Source organism: Crinia signifera, chromosome 6, assembly GCF_055691185.1.
Source record: "Crinia signifera chromosome 6, ASM5569118v1, whole genome shotgun sequence".
NCBI classification, from domain to species: domain Eukaryota; kingdom Metazoa; phylum Chordata; class Amphibia; order Anura; family Myobatrachidae; genus Crinia; species Crinia signifera.
In genome coordinates this window covers 35,529,962-35,547,782 of record NC_139222.1, presented here as the reverse complement: position 1 = coordinate 35,547,782, position 17,821 = coordinate 35,529,962, and the positions used below count along the sequence as shown (strand labels likewise).

General features: G+C 44.2%; 1 protein-coding gene across 1 annotated transcript in view; it reads left to right on the top strand.

Moving 5' to 3' along the window:
* LOC146007518 (uncharacterized) overlaps positions 1–17,821 on the top strand; it is a 66,019-nt gene that overhangs the window by 1,247 nt on the left and 46,951 nt on the right. Inside the window, exon 2 of the mRNA XM_083145940.1 lies at positions 3,279–3,367. The gene's annotated coding sequence lies outside the window, so the exon portion shown is untranslated. The remainder of the gene's footprint in view (positions 1–3,278; positions 3,368–17,821) is intronic.

Sequence of the window (17,821 nt, the reverse complement as noted above, 5' to 3'; positions counted from 1 at the left end):
TATCATACAGCTCCATTAAGGTGAGTTACGGGTACAGTAAACCCCTGACCTTTATAAAATCACTCTATATCATCTAAAATTGGGCATACAGTACATGTGGAGTACAGAATTACACAGACGTAACTAGGCCAGTACAGCTGCAGTGCTCTAGCTAGCCAATCTGTACACCAGTTTCATTCCACTGATTTGTGTCTAGGAGGCCCTGACCCATCAGGACTTCAGCGGAGGGATAATGGTTACTGGTTCCCACCAGATACAGTTTTTTTCATCCGGTTAACATGGCTTTTTAAAACAAAGAACAAATTGCTTTTACAGTCATACATAATATACTATTGGGTACTTATGTAGTATCTGGGCTGCCGATTTCTAAATCGGGTCGGATCGGGAGATCGCATCGCATGCGACCATGCGATTCGATGCGATGCGATGCGATGACCCGATTTTTCCATAGGAATCAATGTTAAAATGGACTGAGTCCATTTTAACATGGAATTCAATGGGAAAAATGGGTCCTTTTCATACCCCTACTATCCAAGTGGGCATGGAGTTGGATATAAACCTGTGGCGAGCGTAGCGAGCCACCGAGCCCGAAGCGTGGCGAGCGAAGCGAGCCCCGCGAGGGGACGTATACCGTCCCCTCGCGGGGCTCGCTTCGCTCGCCACGCTTCGGGCTCGGTGGCTCGCTACGCTCGCCACAGGTTTATATCCAACTCCATGCCCACTTGGATAGTAGGGGTATGAAAAGGACCCATTTTTCCATAGGAATCATTTTAACATTGATTCCTATGGAAAAATCGGGTCATCGCATCCGATATCGGATGCGATGCGATGCGATATCGCATCGCATCGCATCTGATTGTATGCCTTAACTTAAGGCATACAATCAAAAAATCGGCAGCCCAGATACTACATAAGTACCTACTATTGTATTATTATTTTACATAGGCACCACTTCAGCTGTGTACACACAGTGAGAGTTTGTGTTCAATTTGACTATGCAGTCAAATTTGAATAGAAATCGAATGGACATCAAACAGTTTTTGCCTCATTCGATGTTGATTCAATCCCGATGCCTACTCCTGTTAGTATAAATAGTAGTATAAGTCAAACAGTAAAATCGACTGTACAGGCATCACTATATAGTACAGATCCGTACTATATAGTCCATTTCAAATGTGTTTTGCTTGGCATTCGATTGAACAGCAAACAAAATCTCACCGTGTGTACACAGCTATAGATTTATCATGTGAGATAAACACAATTCTGACAATTGTATTAAGGTGCAAATGCACGGAGCGTTTTGGGCTTGAGATGCGTTGCTCGCTCCCGCACACATTACATCGCATAGCACAAATAGTATGTGCTGCCTGTGCTTTTTGGACTACATCGCATCACATCTAGTTCAAAACGCGCTGTGTTTTTGCACCTTGCAATTATAAATTAGATGCGATCTACTTAAAAATGCAGGGAGCACATCTCTCCATCAGTTGCATGTTACTGTGTGTCATAGAAGGCTGATTCTGCGGGCATTTGGAGGTGTGAGCAGAATCAGGTATTGAGGCTGAAGCAGAATTTGCAGTGCATACAGTATCTGCACATTATGCACCCGATTTTTTTATTGTACAGGCACCCAGATGCCTGATTCCTATGTTAAATGCACCCCCAGTCCCAATTTTTAATTGTACACCCACCCTGATGGGTTAATACTATGTGAAATGCCCCCCCATTGTTAACGCCACCCCAGTATCAACGCCAACCCGAAGCGTGGCGAGCGGCAGCGGTATGCGTCCTCTGACCTTTTCATACCCCCACTAACCACGTCGGAGTGGAGTTGACTTTAGATAGTGTGGCGAGCGAACCGAGCCCAAAGCGTGGCGAGCGGACGCGGATTACTGCACATTATTGCCGACTGACCTCTCACCTAATCACCTCCTCCCACTCCCGTGCCTAAGATTTCTCTCGCGCTGCCCCCCTGCACTGGAACAACCTCCCGCCACCCATCAGGCTTTCTGATTCCCTTACCTCCTTCAAGCGCTCCCTCAAAACCCACTTTTTTCGACTAGCCTATCCCTCGTCCTAACCTCTTTTGATCCTCCTATCCGGCCTCCGTTCCTACTTATCCTATTGTATTTCGTTCGTCCACCCACCTATTTTTAGTATGTTAACTCTTATGAGCAGGGCCCTCCTTCCTCACGTACTCACCCTACCTCATTACCTCACCTGTGCTCCTGTCCTGTTCTTCCCTTCCTCTACTTCATCTTCAGTCTCCTTGACAATTTTGACACCTACTTCTGAACTGATGCTGATTTTAGTTCTACCAGCTATACCCCTATTTATACTGTATCTTTCAACACACCCTGTACATTACCTTGTAATTTGTTTTTTTTTTGTTTGCTATGTACGGCGCTGCGGACACTTTGCGGCGCATTATAAATAAACGTACTACTACTACATTTTTTCCGCGTCCACTCGCGGGGCTTGATGCACTCGCCAGGCTTCGGGCTCGGTGGCTCGCTGCACTCGCCACACTATATAACATCAACTCCACGCCGACGTGAATAGTGGGGTTATGAAAAGGTCGGAGGATGCGTACCGCCGCCCCTCGGGGGCTCGCTGCGCTCACACGCTTTGGGTTGGCGTTCATAGTGGGGTGGCGTTAACAATGGGGGTGCATTTCACATAGTCATTACCCATCAGGGTGGGTGTACAATTTAAAATCGGGTCTGGGGGTGCATTTAACATAGGAATCAGGCATCTGGGTGCCTGTACAATGTAAAATCGGGTATAATCGCGTCGCATCGCATTGTAATGGCATGCAATGCTGCGCAATATTAAAATTGTATACTCAGCCCTGGAAACCCTCAAATCGGGTCCCATCACATTCCATAGCATACCTTAATTAGTGGGCACCCGGATAATACACCAGTACCCTCAATTTTTTTTAAAGCACATGGAATTGAAAATGACCCTGAATCGAGCAGTGTTTAGCTGCATTTGATCCCGATACGTGACCCCATATCCTGTCCAGAGGACTGAGTTTGAGGACCACTGCACTAGGTTATTAAAATTTGCCAATATGTTGGCCAGTATGTTTTTAAATTGTGGCCAGAAATCTTTGCAAACAAGGAGAGAACATACAAACTCAACACAGGGCCTGCGTGGAAGATTTCCATCAGATGTGTGTAATATAGAATGCTCCGGGTGACAGTTTGCCAAGTGATTGCAAGATGTAAATGTTTCACGTCTCATATTCATGTTGCTGTTTTCACATGTCTTAGGGAGAACACAAGCCAAGAAGACAATATATGGAAGGGGATCCTGCTGGTGAACTTCTGTCTCATCATCAGTGTCTGAGCGTTCCCCAACGGTAAAGTAGTATTATTTCATTTTATGTGAAATACGTATGTTTTTATTGCACAATCTGGGTCATTTAATGGTCATGTCAAAAATACATTTATTTACATTGCTGTATTTCTGATCCATGTTAGTTGGGGATACGGTCATTGGGTCGACATGTGTCTAGGTGGACAGGTCATTAGGTCGACACAAGCATTAGGTTCACATGGGCAAGGTCGACATGGGTTTTTTAGAGCCGATATGTGCCGATAGGCGGTATTTCATGCCCTACCATCCTCTAGGGCGTGGTGGGAGAATAAAAGTGTGCCGAGCGGACGCGGTGCTACGTTTCAGTGTCAATGGCGTCAACATTCGTGTGAAAAACCCCATGTTGACCTTTTGACTGTCGACCTTGCACATGTCGACCTTTCTGCATGTCGACCCAATGCTTGTGGACCCGTTGGCTGTTTATTATCTCTTCTCTTAACGTGCCACAAGTTGTTGTTTTTTGCTAAATTGATGTAACAAACATTTTTACCATCTAATTTGTCTTTACAGTATAAATAAGTCAGTGGTGGTTTATAGGTCACCTAACTCCCCAAATTTACATTTTCATATTCTGTAAAAGGGAGTTTGGATATAGGACAAAAATCTGAAATAATAAAGCATGCTATGTCAGTTATGATTACTGAGAGTTTACTGGCCGCACTTCTGTATTTGAATCCACAAATCTGCAGAGGCTGATTTAACCCCTTCCCGACATTTGACGTACATTTACGTCATGGTCGGGAAGCACTTCCCGACACATGGCGTAAATGTACGTCATGGATTTAAACTGTCACCGCGTCTATAGACGCGGTGACAGTTTCAACATGTCTGCTGTCCCTGACAGCAGACATGTCCGTGCATGCCCAGGGGGGGCTGCGATGCCGCCCCCCCGTCGGCGATCGCTGTGATTGGCTGTTCAGTGTGAACAGCCATTCACAGCGTTTTCCTGTGTCACCGGCGAATAACGTTCGCCGGTGACACGGGATCAGAGGTGATTGGTGCTGTAAAGTACAGCACCAATCACCGCGGGGTGTAAGGGTGACACTGGTGTCACCCCACCTCACCCCGCCCGCCCCCAAAGGCCGTGATTGGTCCGTCGGACCGACGGACCAATCACAGCCAAGGAGGGGGATTTAAACTAACGGTGACTGCACTGCAGACGCCATTCCGGTCTGGAATAGCGTGCAGTGCGGTCACCGTACCCCCCTGCCGCCATACTGACCAGAACCTTGCTCCAAACTTGCTCCATACTTACCTGATCGCTGCTTCATCACTGCTTCCTGGATCCTGTTGCTACTTGTGCCTTCCTGTGAAATTGTGCTGCTGCAGTGTACTAGCTAGATAGAGAGAGAGATAGAGAGATAGAGAGAGATAGAAAGAGATAGAGAGATAGAGAGAGATAGAGAGAGATAGAGAGAGAGATAGTGTCAGAGAGTGCTATATTTTGTGCTGCTGCAGTGTGATATAGTTATAGATAGAGAGAGAGAGATAGAGAGAGAGAGATAGATAGAGAGGCCTAGTGACAGAGTGCTATATTTTGTGCTGCTGCAGTGTGATAGTTATAGAGAGATAGAGAGAGAGAGAGAGATAGAGAGAGATAGTGACAGATTGTGCTATATATTTTTTATATAACTGACTGCTGCCCCCTCCTTTTGTGCTGATCAGTATAAATTAACTGATCAGCAACTTTTTGGGGGCGCAGGTTTTTTTTTATATATAGATATACCTGTCAGTGCTGCTGCTGCAGTGTCATAGAGTGATAGATAGTGAGAGATAGAGAGATAGAGAGAGATAGTGACAGAGAGTGATAGAGAGTGCTAAATTTTGTGTCTGCTGCCCCCGCCTTTTGTGCTGATCACTATATCTGAGGTGATCAGCAACTTTTTTGGGGGTACAGAGGTTTTTTTTTTTTTATATATACCTGTCAGTTGCACCAAAGGTTGTGCACCTGCTGCACCTCACTGGTAATCAGTGTCGCATCACTGATCACCTTTTTTTTTTGTGTGTGTGCTGTGGGGTCTTTTTTAAAAAATTTTTTTACACACACTGTGATTTTGTGGGTGTCCTGTGGCCGCTGTGCGCTGATCAGTGACGTACATCACTGATCATCTTTTTCGGCACAGGGTTGATCTATTTTTTTTTTTTTTTTGATCAAATTCCTGTTGCCTTTGAGCGCTGTTCAGTGACAGACGTTACTGACCAACATCTGTGCTCAATTTTTGGCGCAGGACCTTTTTTTTTTTTTTTAACCCCTTCAATTTTTTATTTTTAACCCCTTCATTTTTTTTTTTTTTATTGGTATAAAGTATTTTTTTTTTTTCTGCACTACATACACACTACATACCCCCCGGATTGAAATAAAGTTTGTACCCCCCCCTACACTATACATGTGTTGAAACATTTCACTACCAGTAACACAAAAATAAAAATGGCATCCCAAATGTCCTCCCAAATGTCCTCCCAAATGTCCTCCCAGTCATCCAGGAGAATGTATTCAGTGGAGGAGGCATATGCCATGCTTGCTTCTGACTCTGACACAGCCAGTGATGCAAGCGGGGAATTTGAAGGATTTGCCTTAAGCTCCTCTTCCTCCTCTGGTGATGAGGGACCCCCTCAAAGACGCCCCCGTAGAGCAGCTGAGACCCCCCCCCCAATAATTGATCTCGTATGGACCCCACCACCAGACAATTTTGAGCCCCAGGTTCCTGAGTTTTTGGCCATGCCAGGAATCCAATTTGATTCCACAGGTCTCAGAGAAATTGACTTTTTCAAATTATTTTTCTCTGATGATTTTATAAATTTAATGGTGGACCAAACTAATTTATATGCCCAGCAGTTTATTGCTCAAAACCCCACGTCATCATTTGCTAGGTGGACCCCTGTAGATGCAGTAGAGATGATGACGTTTTGGGGTCTGGTGTTTCATATGGGCATAGTAAAAAAGCCAGAAATTAGGCAATATTGGAGTTCAGATGTTCTGTACAGTACTCCATTTTACCGTATGGCCATGACCCGGACTCGATTTGAGACAATTCTTAAATTTATACATTACACCGATAATGCACAGTGCCCACCCAGAGATGATCCCACCTTTGACCGGCTATTCAAAGTCAGGCCGGTCATTGATCATTTCAGTGCCAAATTTGAAGAGGTGTACATCCCTGAAAAATTTATTTGTATCGACGAGTCCCTTATACATTTTAAAGGAAGGGTTAAATTCCGCCAGTACCTTCCCAGTAAGAGGGCAAGGTATGGCATAAAAATGTATAAACTGTGTGAAAGCACCTCAGGGTACACCCACAGGTTTAGGGTTTATGAAGGGAAGGATTCAAGAATTGAACCGCCAGAATGCCCCCCCTCCCTCGTAGGTGTTAGTGGGAAAATTGTCTGGGATTTAGTGCACCCCTTCCTGGATAAAGGTTATCACCTCTATGTGGATAACTTTTACACCAGCATCCCCCTGTTTAAGGCCCTTGGTTCAAGAGGTACAGCAGCTTGCGGTACTGTGCGCAAGAACCAAAGAGGCCTCCCAAAAACGCACATTGCCCAAGTAATGAGAAGGGGTGAAAGCAGGGGAATATGCAACGAAAATATGTTGTTGGTCAAATATAAGGACAAGAGGGATGTCCTTATACTGACAACAATTCACGGAGACAGTACCACCTCCATCCCTGTACGAGGTACCAGTACCCACACCTCCAAACCTAATTGTATCCTGGATTACAATAGGTACATGGGCGGAGTGGATCTTTCAGATCAGGTACTGAAGCCGTACAGTGCCCTGCGGAAAACAAAAATCTGGTACAAGAAGGTGGCCGTGTATATCATCCAGATGGCACTGTATAACGCTTACGTGCTATTCCGTTCTACCGGCCAGAGGGGGACATTTATGCACTTTCAAGAGGAAGTCATAAAGGGCCTAATATTTGGGAACCAGCAGGCAGAGGGCCCCAGTACTTCTAGTACTGGTCCCCGTATTGTACCAGGGCAGCATTTTCCTGATGAAATCCCCTCCACTGGAAAAAAGGGCAGGACACAAAAAAGGTGCAAAGTTTGCTATAAAAAGGGAATAAGAAAGCAAACTATTTTCCAGTGTGACACTTGCCCCGACAAACCCGGCCTATGTATAAAGGAGTGTTTTAAAATATACCACACATCTATGGAATATTAGGTTCATAATTTCACCGTGCTTCGGGGGTCTTGCTAATGCCACATAGCACCCACCATTCATTCCACCAGAATCTGAGCCGCAAAATCCAAAAATCACTCCTTCCCTTCTGAGTCCTGCCATGCACCCAACTGGTATTTTTTGGTCACATGTGAGGCATTGCCGTACTTGGGAGAAATTGGGGCACAGATTTTGGGGTGCTTTTTCTCCTTCATTCCTTGTGAAAATGAAAAATTTTGAGCCAGAACTGCATTTTTGTGTAAAAAAATGTAATTTTTCATGTTCACTGCCCACTTGTATCAAAATTGGTGAAACCCCTGGGGGTTTGAAATGTACACTATACCCCTAGATGAATTCCCTGAGGGGTGTAGTTTGCAAAATGGGGTGACTTGTGGGGGGGTTCCACTGTATTGGTGCAACATAGCACCCACCATTCATTCCACCAAAATCTGTGCTGCAAAATCCAAAAATCACTCCTTCCCTTCTGAGTCCTGCCATGCACCCAACTGGTACTTTTTGGTCACATGTGAGGCATTGCCGTACTTGGGAGAAATTGGGGCACATATTTTGGGGTGCTTTGTCTCCTTCATACCTTGTGAAAATTAAAAATTTTGAGCCAGAACTGCATTTTTGTGTAAAAAAATGTAATTTTTCATGTTCACTGCCCACTTGTATCAAAATTGGTGAAACCCCTGGGGGTTTGAAATGTACACTATACCCCTAGATGAATTCCCTGAGGGGTGTAGTTTGCAAAATGGGGTCACTTGTGGGGGGGTTCCACTGTATTGGTGCTTTGGGGGTCTTGCTAATGCGACATAGCACCCACCATCATTCCACCAGAATTTGTGCTGCAAAATCCAAATATCACTCCTTCCCTTCTGAGTCCTGCCACTTTTTGGTCACACATGAGGCATTGCCGTACTCGGGAGAAATTGGGGCACAGATTTTGGGGTGCTTTGTCTCCTTCATACCTTCTGAAAATGAAAAATTTTGAGCCAGAACTGCATTTTTGTGTAAAAAAATGTAATTTTTCATTTTCACTGCCCACTTGTATCAAAATTGGTGAAACCCCTGGGGGTTTGAAATGTACACTATACCCCTAGATGAATTCCCTGAGGGGTGTAGTTTGCAAAATGGGGTGACTTGTGGGGGGGTTCCACTGTATTGGTGCAACATAGCACCCACCATTCATTCCACCAAAATCTGTGCTGCAAAATCCAAAAATCACTCCTTCCCTTCTGAGTCCTGCCATGCACCCAACTGGTACTTTTTGGTCACATGTGAGGCATTGCCGTACTTGGGAGAAATTGGGGCACATATTTTGGGGTGCTTTGTCTCCTTCATACCTTGTGAAAATTAAAAATTTTGAGCCAGAACTGCATTTTTGTGTAAAAAAATGTAATTTTTCATGTTCACTGCCCACTTGTATCAAAATTGGTGAAACCCCTGGGGGTTTGAAATGTACACTATACCCCTAGATGAATTCCCTGAGGGGTGTAGTTTGCAAAATGGGGTCACTTGTGGGGGGGTTCCACTGTCTTGGTGCTTGGGGGGTCTTGCTAATGCGACATAGCACCCACCAAAATTCCACCAGAATCTGAGCTGTAAAATCCAAAAATCACTCCTTCCCTTCTGAGTCCTGCCATGCACCCAACTGGTATTTTTTGGTCACATGTGAGGCATTGCCGTACTCGGGAGAAATTGGGGCACAGATTTTGGGGTGCTTTTTCTCCTTCATTCCTTGTGAAAATGAAAAATATTGAGCCAGAACTGCATTTTTGTGTAAAAAAATTAAATTTTTTCATGTTCACTGCCCACTTGTATCAAAATTGGTGAAACCCCTGGGGGTTTGAAATGTACACTATACCCCTAGATGAATTCCCTGAGGGGTGTAGTTTGCAAAATGGGGTCACTTGTGGGGGGGTTCCACTGTATTGGTGCAACATAGCACCCACCATTCATTCCACCAAAATCTGTGCTGCAAAATCCAAAAATCACTCCTTCCCTTCTGAGTCCTGCCATGCACCCAACTGGTACTTTTTGGTCACATGTGAGGCATTGCCGTACTCGGGAGAAATTGGGGCACAGATTTTGGGGTGCTTTTTCTCCTTCATACCTTCTGAAAATGAAAAATTTTGAGCCAGAACTGCATTTTTGTGTAAAAAAATGTAATTTTTCATGTTCACTGCCCACTTGTATCAAAATTGGTGAAACCCCTGGGGGTTTGAAATGTACACTATACCCCTAGATGAATTCCCTGAGGGGTGTAGTTTGCAAAATGGGGTCACTTGTGGGGGGGTTCCACTGTCTTGGTGCTTGGGGGGTCTTGCTAATGCGACATAGCACCCACCAAAATTCCACCAGAATCTGAGCTGCAAAATCCAAAAATCACTCCTTCCCTTCTGAGTCCTGCCATGCACCCAACTGGTATTTTTTGGTCACATGTGAGGCATTGCCGTACTTGGGAGAAATTGGGGCACAGATTTTGGGGTGCTTTTTCTCCTTCATTCCTTGTGAAAATGAAAAATTTTGAGCCAGAACTGCATTTTTGTGTAAAAAAATGTAATTTTTCATGTTCACTGCCCACTTGTATCAAAATTGGTGAAACCCCTGGGGGTTTGAAATGTACACTATACCCCTAGATGAATTCCCTGAGGGGTGTAGTTTGCAAAATGGGGTCACTTGTGGGGGGGTTCCACTGTATTGGTGCTTGGGGGGTCTTGCTAATGCGACATAGCACCCACCAAAATTCCACCAGAATCTGAGCTGCAAAATCCAAAAATCACTCCTTCCCTTCTGAGTCCTGTCATGCACCCAACTGGTATTTTTTGGTCACATGTGAGGCATTGCCGTACTCGGGAGAAATTGGGGCACAGATTTTGGGGTGCTTTTTCTCCTTCATTCCTTGTGAAAATGAAAAATATTGAGCCAGAACTGCATTTTTGTGTAAAAAAATGTAATTTTTCATGTTCACTGCCCACTTGTATCAAAATTGGTGAAACCCCTGGGGGTCTGAAATGTACACTATACCCCTAGATGAATTCCCTGAGGGGTGTAGTTTGCAAAATGGGGTGACTTGTGGGGGGGTTCCACTGTATTGGTGCAACATAGCACCCACCATTCATTCCACCAAAATCTGTGCTGCAAAATCCAAAAATCACTCCTTCCCTTCTGAGTCCTGCCATGCACCCAACTGGTACTTTTTGGTCACATGTGAGGCATTGCCGTACTCGGGAGAAATTGGGGCACAGATTTTGGGGTGCTTTTTCTCCTTCATACCTTCTGAAAATGAAAAATTTTGAGCCAGAACTGCATTTTTGTGTAAAAAAATGTAATTTTTCATTTTCACTGCCCACTTGTATCAAAATTGGTGAAACCCCTGGGGGTTTAAAATGTACACTATACCCCTAGATGAATTCCCTGAGGGGTGTAGTTTGCAAAATGGGGTCACTTGTGGGGGGGTTCCACTGTATTGGTGCTTGGGGGGTCTTGCTAATGCGACATAGCACCCACCAAAATTCCACCAGAATCTGAGCTGCAAAATCCAAAAATCACTCCTTCCCTTCAGAGTCCTGCCATGCACCCAACTGGTATTTTTTGGTCACATGTGAGGCATTGCCGTACTCGGTAGAAATTGGGGCACAGATTTTGGGGGGCTTTGTCTCCTTCATTCCTTGTGAAAATGAAAAATTTTGAGCCAGAACTGCATTTTTGTGTAAAAAATTTAATTTTTCATTTTCACTGCCCAGTTGGACCACAATTGGTGAAACCCCTGGGGGTTTGAAATGTACACTATACCCCTAGATGAATTCCCTGAGGGGTGTAGTTTGCAAAATGGGGTCACTTGTGGGGGGGTTCCTAAATTTTAGCATCTTATGGTGCCTAGAAACCTACATGGTGCCTAAAAAATAATCTCATAAAAAGGAGGCTCCAAAATCAAGTAGGTGCTCCTTCTATTATGAAGCCTGTGGTTTGGTCAACGTGCACACTAGGGCCACATATAGGATATTTATGAAAACAAAAGATTTGGGGGAATCAATTTTTAGTCACATTTCTCTAGTAAAATGTACTGTGTTCCTTAGAAAAATGTATTAAAATTGAAACTCTGCAAAAAAAATGAAATTTTGAAATTTCACCTACACTTTGTTTTAATTCCTGTGAAACACCTAAAGGGTTAACAAACTTCCAAAATGCTGTTTTGAATACTGTGAGGGGTGCAGTTTTTGAAATGGCATCATTTATGGGGGTGTCTCACATACAAGTCCCTCAAAGTCACATCAGAACTGAACTGGTCCCTAAAAAAATCAGTGTTTGAAATTTTCTTGAAAATTTGAGAATTTGCTATTCATATTGTAAGCCTCCTAGTGTCCAAAAAAATTAAAAGGAAGTTGAAATAATGATGGAAACATAAAGTAGACATATGGTCTATGTTAGTTATTAACTATTTTGAGTGGTAAGATTATTTGTCTCACAAGCAGAAAATTTAACATTTTGCAAATCGCTAAATTTTCCATTTTTTCACGACATTTTGGTATTTTTCACAAAAAAACACAGACTGTATCGACCCAAATTTACCACTAATTTGAAGTACAATGTGTCACGAAAAAACAATCTCAAAATCACTGGGATAAGTAAAAGCAAAAAAAAGTTATCCCCGAAGTACAATGTGTCACGAAAAAACAATCTCAAAATCACTGGGATAAGTAAAAGCAAAAAAAAGTTATCCCCACTTAAGTGAGACATGTCAGATTTGAAAAAAATGGCTCTGTCAGGAACGCAAAAACTAGCTCTGTCAGGAAGGGGTTAAAGTGATGCAAAAATAAAGTGAATTTACTTGGATAATTTAACGCATGCATGTCCAAACTATGGCCCCCCCAGCTGTTGTGATTATACCCATCATGTCTTGCCCCAGCTTTGCTATTAGGGAAGGTAAAAACTATGGCAAGGCATGCTGGGATTTGTAGGCATGTCCTAACTATAGACGGCACTAGTTTGAACATGCCAGCTTTAACGGGTCAGTGAAACTTGCAATTGGTGCACATATCTGGACAAGTGCTAAAGGCCTCAGAAATGTCCCTGTCATCTCCCTCATTAGACATGTATGGTTTATAGAAGCAAGAATAAGTTTCAGGGTTTATATAATGTATTTGTGGTTTAATGACCTGGTCCAGTAAGCTGGCTCTGGTATTCCCATGAGGCTCGCTGGTGGATGACGCTGGTGTCAGGTGACCAGAAGTTCCGTCTCTGTGCCGAGTCCCCCGAGCAGACCATGGTGACATAGCACTTGCTGAGAAGTGCCTCCAGAGTGGCCGGCATGGCGTGCACACCTGATGGCACGTGGTTAGTACAGGACTGTCCAGATTAGACTTGGAGGTGGGGTTTGATGCTGTTTTTGCGCAGCTTTGTTTAGTGTATGTCATGTGTCCCTGAAGAAGAGGTTAACATCGTTGGAATTTAGATCAATGAGTTGGATGTAACTGTGAACAGTTTAACAAAAATGATCATCTTAGCAGCTCTTCCAACACACCCATGAGGTGGCTGCCAGGTGTCGTTTTTTTTTTTGGGGTATCGCCAGTAGCCCTAATCCCCAGCTTTTGCGTCAGTGAGGCCACTGTCAGGTAGAGCTGCATCTAATGAATGCCGGATTGTTTTTGATTTATTTAGCACCATCTAGAAGATAGTAGGCAGGATTGATTGATTGATTGGCTGCATCATCATATGTGAAATAGAATACACATCTTAGTGTGTTCCCCCCCAGTTTCTAGGCTGCATCTAATAAATCTGGATCCAGTCGCCTTCGTTTATTGGAGATATGCGATTCCAACGGCTCATGGCATTTCCTTTTCCGATTTTCTGGAAGTAGTGTAAGTTTTCCAGTTTCTATGCCGCAGCAAATTAAATCCGGATCCAGTCGCCTTCGTTTGTTGGTGATTTGTGGTTCCAACGGTTCATGGCATTTTCTTTTCCTAGTTTTAGGAAATGGCGTAAATTTTTCAGCTTCCAGGCACTGTATGAGATGTTGCCTCATTAATGGCACATTGTAGGTGCAGCTGGGGATATTGCCGGTGAACAGTATTTCCACAGCATTTGCTATAGCATATATACCACAATCCCTTGTGGTCATCCCCTGTTTCTCCGCATTCGTAATATGCAAATGCCTCTGCTCCTTTGGAACATTACAATAGAAGGCATACAGATGATTGTTGTAATGGGTGCTAAGCTCAAATGTATCACTATCTGCAATGTATATCTTCCCATTCACAAAGTAGGATACGAACGCGTGAGAGCAATCGACAGCATAAAACACTACGTGAATCTGCACTGCTGGCTCAGACAGGGGACTGAAGGAGGTAACATATCCTTTTCCCAAATCTTGCAGGCCATTGATCTTAAATTGTTTGCGCAGAATGTACTGAGCAGCATCAAAAATCCTGGTAGTTAAGCCTCTGCCGCATTCCAGGCGGAGCCTGTCCCTTTTTAGCAGCCCTAAAGTAGGCTGCCACATGTTATTTAAATGAGAAAACGCGTATGTATATCTATACAGAAATGTATGTACCACACAGCTCACTCTCATCAAAGTTCTGATTGTGCTTCACCAAGCACAGCCTTTTTATGACATCTGAGTGACATCACTAAGGCTGCCTGTGACATCATCAGCCTCACTGTGCCTGTGACATCATCAGCCTCATTGTGCCTACATTCCACCACTGAATGTAATCATTTATGTGATTTATTATAAAGTTTATTTACCAGGGCTAGAAAGGGCACAGGGTAATGCATACCTCCCAACATGACCCATTCCAGGAGTAACAAAATGCTCTGTTCCTGGACTTCCTTGCCAGCTGCAGATGTGCAGCTGCAGCTCAGTCCAAAATTCAATAGGGGAGCTATATCAACTGTCACTCTAAACACTGACAGACACTACAGCCAGGGACTCACTGACAGTTGGTGTGCCACCCCTCTTGGCACTTTGGGCTGTGCTGTGGCTGCAACTGTTGCTGGCTAGGAAGCTCAGATACAGAGCATTTTGTCTCCTCCTGGAATGGGTCATGTTGGGAGGTATGGTAATGGCCATCGCTCACTAGCATGCAGGAATAGCCAATAATTATTGTGTGGGTAAGACAAACTGAGGAGGGGGCTGAGACGTATAAAAAGGAGCATTGATCGATAAGAAGATGAGAGGAAAGGAGGGGGGCTAGAGGTGAAGGGATGCAATGAGAGAAAGAAGAGAGATGTAAATATAGGCCACGGCTACACAGCAGCTGTGGGGGCCACATGTTGAACACACCTGATGTAGGCCAAACCAGACCAGGGCTTTGCAGAGGGTAGGGTGATGTGCACAGCATATTTTCCGTCCCTGTATTTACCCACCCATCTTGTCATTGTTAGCTCAGAGATAGAAGGGTAATACCTCCCTACACCCGCATGCTAGCACTGAATAGAATAATACACCTGTGCCAACATTGAGAAGGTTATACCTCAGCAGTGGGTAGAGTAGGTGAAAGGGAGCATTATAGTGGGTAGTGTAGGAAGGAGGAACAGGGTTGCCTACTTTTAAAGTCTCCCCCGCCCCCACGTCATCTGGAGTCCTTCCATCCACCCCTCAGTAACACAGAACATGGCAGCTGGCCTTGGCCTGGCACTGAAGTAATTAAAAGAGCGGAGCTGCAGAGGTTGAGCTGCCCAGAGAACTACAGTCAATTCTGACAATTGTATTAAAGTGCAAATGCACGGAGCATTTTGGGCTTGAAATGTGTTGCTCGCTCCTGCACACCTTACATTGCATAGCACAAATAGTATGTGCTGCATGTGCTTTTTGGACTACATCGCATCACATCTAGTTCAAAACGCGCTATGTTTTTGCACCTTGCATGTGTTTATAATTAGATGCAATCTACTTAAAAATGCATGAAGCACATCGCTCCATCAGTGGCATGTTACTGTATGTCATAGAAGGCTGATTCTGCAGGCATCCTATGGAGGTGTGAGCAGAATCAGGTATTGAGACTGAAGCAGAATTTGCGGAGCATCTTTAGGCCCATACAAAAAGACAGCCCTGGTCCCGGTGCGATCCTGCATTTTGGGATGTTCATATCCCCACAGCAAACCAGACGGTTCACTGACATCAACCGTAGGTGCGGTGGGAGTCACGTGTCATCGTGGGTGGGGGAGGAGGCAGCGCTTAGAGCTGATGCTGCTCCAAGCGGTGCCTCCTCCATAGTGTGAACAGGATATGGGTCACTCGACCCGTTTAACCCGTTCACACCATCAAGCAACACGGCAAGCAACCGGTAAGAGCTCTGCTTTTTTACCAGTTCGTATTGCTGAGTTGATACCCATTTAAGGGACACGGTTACCCCTTTCACATAGCACTAATTATCGGGTCAAAACGGCTTTCACCCGGTAATTAGTTGCGATGTGGAAGGGGTATAACTGTCCAGAGATTCTATTGCAGACTTATGGCAACAATTAATTAGAAATATACATTGTTGCAGACCAGCAGTCTAATCACTGAACTTTCTTTGTACTGCAATTATTCCTAACAATTTTGCTGCACCCGTCATCTTGAAACGTGCACATGTCCCTTTGATAATGAATTTACAAGACTGCCTAATTAGAGCAATAATTGATATTTGCGTGGAGATTAATAACAGTATTACAGACACACATGCTATGACCGATAACACACACGTAACAGACTTATTTTATTTAATTTTTATTATAATGCACTTTATTTCACATTTATCACTTTTCACTTATGTTTTTAATATTTCGCTGCCCTTAATAAATGATTCAATAAACATCATGTTTTAGCCAATTCTCTGTTTCTTGGGTCACTTTATTAATGTACCTATAACATTAATCAGAACATTAATATATGCTAACCTAGATTGCCCCTTGTAGGAATACTTTATCTTTCTTTGCTTCCGAGTCTAATACATATTCCTGGGTGCGCCTCCCCCATTACCAATTGATACTTAATATAGTAATGCAGGTGTGAGATAGCTATACCAATTACAGGCCGTGCGGATTGATAACCTCTATCTATTAACCGGTATCAGATGGTATCAGATGGTCGACAGTCATTAGGTCAACATACTGCAAAGTCGACATGGGTATAGGTCTACAGGTCATTAGGTCGACATGGTCTAGGTCGACAGGGGGTTTTTCACTGTTTTTTTTTTTGAGCCGACATGTGCCCCACTAGGGCAGGCGTTCCCAACCACGGTCCTCAAGGCACACCAACAGTGCAGGTTTTAGTGATATCCAGGCTTTAGCACAGATGGATTAATCCGAATTACAGGTACTAATTAAGTCACCTGTGCTCAAGCCTGGATATCACTAAAACCTGTACTGTTGGTGTGCCTTGAGGACCGTGGTTGGGAATGCCTGCACTAGGGTGTGGTGGGAGAATAACATAGAGTACCAAGCACAGCCAGACATGCGAGGGGATGCGGAGCACTTAATCCTGTGTCCATGTTGACTGTGTCGACATTCGGGTAAAAAAAAAAAATACAAAACCCCATGTTGAGCTAGACCATTTCGACCTAATGCTTTTTTTTGACCAAATGACCTGTTGACCTTGACCCATGTCGACCTTGCGGTATGTCGACCTAATGACTGTCGACAATCTTTAGGTCGACCATATGATCCTTACCTGTTTCAGCAAGGAGTGTGAGGCCAATTTCTCTCCAGGAAATGGAGAAATATCTGTGTTTAGAGCCAGACTAGAATCACGTCTGTCTGTCCTGCTTACCCGTCAGGCCGCGCCCGCAGACAATAGATCGGGTATCATTTAAAAAAAAAATATTTATGTATGTTTGACAAAGGCCATACACTTCATTGGAGGCGAAGATCCGCGGACGAAGGCCAGAGCATACAGCTAATTGCTGCCGATCCTACTATTAAAAAAAGAAAAAGGAATGTATTGTATACACAGAACATCAAACATACCTTCCAACTTTTACCAATAGAGCAGTGGGACCTGCATGCAGCTGGCCCTGGAAAGGGGCGGGGCTATGTGCAACGGGGGCGGGACCGGGCATTGAGGCCCCGGGTTTTCCATCCTCTTTGCCAGCGTACCCAGCCCCGTTTCTCCTCGCTGCGCACGGCAAAATATATTATCATGTAGCGCGTATTATTCCTGTTGTCCGACTCTACCTGTATGACTACATGTGAAGGAAAACACAGAGGCTGCTTCTTTTGCCCAACGTTTGGGAATTTATGATATTTTAGTTTTCGGGACTTGTCTCCTCTCCTACATAACAG